This window comes from Phragmites australis, chromosome 9 (assembly GCF_958298935.1).
Source record: "Phragmites australis chromosome 9, lpPhrAust1.1, whole genome shotgun sequence".
Classification (NCBI taxonomy): domain Eukaryota; kingdom Viridiplantae; phylum Streptophyta; class Magnoliopsida; order Poales; family Poaceae; genus Phragmites; species Phragmites australis.
This window is the reverse complement of record NC_084929.1, coordinates 17,134,622-17,139,037: the sequence shown is the minus strand read 5'-3', so window position 1 is coordinate 17,139,037 and position 4,416 is coordinate 17,134,622. Positions and strand designations below refer to the sequence as shown.

Below are 4,416 nucleotides of genomic sequence, written 5' to 3'. Positions count from 1 at the left end.
GCAGATACGGATACGAATCGGATATATCTCGAATTCGGATATCCACATTTAAATCCAAATCTCGAAAACGAATTCGAATATATCCATTTTAGTATCCATTTCAGAAATGAATACGAATACGAATACCTATATTCGTATTTTAATGAATACAGAATCGAATAATTCGGATTTCCTGCCATCCATTTTCACCCTTATCCTCGGCCATCCACCGACTACAGCCCCTCCCATCCACAACCGCGCTCCCTTCCCACGTGGCCACGCCGATTCCTTGGCATCCCTCCGCTCCAAATCTCACGACAAACTGCAACCGTGAGTCCGCTTTCTCCCTTCTCATCGTTCCATCCTCATCTACGACGTGGAAGAGAGCTCCTCTCTTGCCATCGCAGGAGCCCGTCCTGCTCCGCTGCCCCCTAGCGCTACCTCTCCCGTCCCTCTCCACATCCCTTCTTTTGTATCCCCCTCTCTCTCTCTCCTGCAGATCTAAGTGCCTGGTGAAGTATCCCCTTGCCGAGATCCGTTCTGGAGTGTGGCGCCAGTGGCAGCAGGGGTCATCCCTCACTACCTTCCTCGTCGTGCGTGGCCATCATCGTCGACCATGTCGGCGTCGCGTTGCTTCCGATCTTGGTGTCGCTGACGCGGCCGAGGCGCGAGCCGCGTGCCCCTCAAACAGGGGAACAGGCATGAAGGGGAACGACCTCACCACCGCTGGCGTGCGTTCAGGCTCCGCGTGCTTGTCCTCCGTCGATCTTGCTGCGAGCACCGCGGCAGCCACTCCATGCGCAAAAATGAGGCCGCCACCTCAAGCAACATTGCTGCGTGCGTGGAGACGGCGGGCACAGCTGCGGCGAGTCACGGCTACATTGGGGTGGTGGCGATGTTACTACATGCAAAGCCACGGCGGTCGATGCAGCTGTCTCCCGTTCCGACGACGGGTTCGTTGCGAGCGCTGGTGTGCAAGACGTCCCTGCAACGTCAACAGCGCCTTGCCGCCGCCACGGTCGCATACAGAGGCCGTTCAGTATCAGATCCACCACCCCTTGTCCCGCTCTTCCTTCCCCATTCATCTGTGTCCAGGCTTGGAGACCTTGCGTGCTTCGCCTTAAAGCTGATGCTGCCACTGGCAGTGGCTGGACATTTAAATCCCCTCTCTTGTTGGCTTCGAATGCCGACCTTCTCCTACCCATCTTCCACGGACCTTCTCTGTCGGCTCCGAATGCCGACTGCTTATTCGTTCTGTTGGACTCGAGTGACCAGCAAGGGGAGGCTCAGGAGCGCGAGGGAGTATGATGTGTTTGCACGGTGGTGAGGCAATGGGTGCACAGGAAGTGCAACGGTGAGGAGCACAACTGTAATTGTATGTATATGCAATTCTGCATGTGTTAGTGCTTGCCGTTATTATCCGTATGACATGTACCAAAAAATTCAACTCAAAATGAGATCATCTGCCTTGAGATCGCTGCATCAAGTGGGTTTGGTTTGCCTCTACTAAATCTTCCCATATTTTTCTTGTAGCTCAGAGTTAACAAACTAAAGCTGGTAGATGAATGCTGTGCATCCAGCTCGAGATTTACAGTTATGATATAATTGATGCATTCCCTCTTTTTATATGTTCATATATCTGCAATTTGTAAAGGTACAATTCTTCAGCTCTAGGATCATCTAATGGGAACTCATCATCAGTCAAACTCCAATAAGAGGTTAGCTTTTCACACGTTAGTAGCACCAATGATTTATGATACTATTTTCCAAAATTCTGAAAGTCACAAATTGTGTGCTTTTCATTATAACTTGACATGTAATGTTGGTGACATTGTGGAACTTCAATGCTAGGCTAAGACCCTTCAATTTGACTGTTGTACAAACAGGACTTCACAATTTAGATGCATTTAGTGGCACGCTTTTCTACAAGGATTATACATTCTAGGCTAGAACAGCGATAAACCTTTGTATTATTCTATGTTTATTTTTGTATGTACCTTTTTGTGCAGGTTACAGGGACGTAACAAATGGGATGGATGTACAAGTTTGTTTCGGTGTCCTCTAAATATTCAGTACGTATTTGTTTCTGTGTCCTCTAAATATTCAGTACGTATCAACACCGGCAACAGTTTCAATGTTTAGCAGTTCTGTTTATCTCTGAGATGCTTATGGAAATGACGGATTTTTTGTCAGTTCGCTTCGACGAAACCGGTATATTTTGCTTTTAGTATCGTCCGTCAGTTATTTCGTTTTACAGCATAACATTCATAATAGAGATAATTAGCAGGTGAACAATTTTTTATGGGTGCTATATTCCAATTCGATCTTGTCCACCCGAACCACCTCATGCCCATTACACTTCCATTGATATTCCTGCTCCCCTGAATCTTCTCTTTTCTGTAATTTACAGTTCAAAATTTAAATCATGACTGTGCAATGTCCGTGGTTGTCTTTACAAAATGGCTAATGTTTGGTTTTGTAGATAACATGAGTATTTCTGCTTGGTTACAAATCTCCTTGGTTACAGCAATCAACGGTTTGTCTGTTATCAAGGAGTACATTGTGTATAATGGGAAACTCACTTTTATTGTTTTGTAGAATGTTTATTTAAACTCGTTGCAACGTATGGTCACTTAACTATCTATTTCTTATGTTCCTCGCCAAGTCATTTTTAGGTGTTAGGCTATATGGTATTAGGATTCTTTTTTGTGTTCTATCGAGATCATTGCTCCCGGGAAAGTAGGGACAATGACACAACAACTACTTAATATGCATGTGAAAACTACTGGCATCGATCGTGAGCAGGTGAGAAACTCGTTTGTGCCTTCCAATTTTTTCGAGTCTTCCAATCACCGTGTGTCATTTCCGGAGATCTAGAAAAACATGACAAAGACGATTGAGAATCCCCTGCCCAAACCCGAAATTTAAACTTTCTGACTTCTTGTCTGCACCATATTCATCTGTTGATCAGGTACCTTCGGCAATAGCGAAGATACACCATTGTGCTCGCATATACAGTTGGTCGTGCAGTGTGGTATCGTAATAATAAACACTTCTTTCATTTCTCGCGAAAGATACGAGCGACTAATGCACATGAGCGACTAATAAGAAACACTATTGTACGTCTTCCTGACGATATATGCGTGTTGTATGCAGGGAAGAACACGGATCTTAATAAACTGATAAACAATGTTTTTCCAATGCTTGATGGTAAGGGTGTTGTATGTAGGGAAGAACATGGACCTTAATAAACTGATAAACAATGTTTTTCCAATGTTTGATGGTAATATGTCGGATCCAAACTAAACTACATCATCTCGGGAGCCATGATTGTGTGGATCAGATTAATATAAAGATGATCGATCGCTTTTGAGGGGAGGAAATGGTGTATCATAGCTTTGATAGTGCAGAAGACGATCCCCATAACTACTACCCTTTGAGTTTCTTAACTCACTGACACTTATGGGCTACCTCCACATGTTCTAAAGCTCAAGATGAGAAACATTGATCCTGCGAACAGACTTTGCAATGGGAAGAGGCTGGTGGTTCGGGGGTTACAGAGAAATGCTATCGATGCAGAGATTGTGCTAGGGTAGCATGCTAGAAAGAAGGTTTTTCTGCTTCAGATCCCTCTTGCCCCTCTAATGACGAGATGTTTCCTTTCCAGTTTAAAAGGAAGCAGTTTTCTGTTAGGCTCAGCTTTGCCATGACAATCAACAAGGCACAGGGGCGGACCATCCCTAACGTCGGCATTTAGTTGCTCGAGCTAGTGTTCTCTCACGGTTAGTTATACGTTACGTTATCTAGAGCCATTGTTAGAGCAAATATCAGGATCCTCATCGTCCCAACTGATGACAAAAAAAAGAAGTGCTCAAAGTAAAGTAGGACATACACGAGCAAAGAGGTCCTTACGGCATGGGCAAGTCCTAGAATTTCATGTAGTTTACAGTTTTGCTTTTATCAAGAACATTTTTTATTATCCCTTCCCAGCGGATCCTTCGTCTTCCCGAGGCCGAGGGGGCTTCGTTTTAGGCAGCAACTCCCTCCGTGGAGGGGATTTGCGTTGACCCCCTGTGCACAGTTACCGGGGTCAATTCTCCAGGTCCCGTGGTATTTCTAGGAGGCGTGGCAGTCAAGCGCCCTCATCATCCTATAGTACTTTAGGGAGGTGTAACAGGCTAGCAAGTTTTCTATGCATAGATTCGATGTACAATGGTTAGCTGAATGCAAAACTCTTTCTATGCCATGTATGAATAAACTTGCGTTTGTGTTAGCTTTATTTTTTGGCATTTATAATTTATTGTATTAACACTTCGCCTGTGCCCTCTATCCCAGCCCCTTTGCATTCTGCGGCTGTTAGCGGTCGCGGGGTGTGGGGTCTGAGGGGTACTGCATTGCGTTGGGCATGAGTAGGGAAGAACATATCGTTTTAATAAT

At 45.2% G+C, this 4,416-nt stretch overlaps 1 long non-coding RNA gene across 1 annotated transcript; it reads left to right on the top strand.

Moving 5' to 3' along the window:
- Positions 1-200: 200 nt before the first annotated feature.
- LOC133928698 (uncharacterized) lies at positions 201-3,893 on the top strand. The gene is made up of 3 exons (XR_009911493.1): positions 201-1,333; positions 1,634-1,697; positions 1,989-3,893. It is a non-coding gene; the product is annotated as an uncharacterized LOC133928698 (long non-coding RNA).
- The last annotated feature ends 523 nt before the right edge of the window (positions 3,894-4,416 follow it).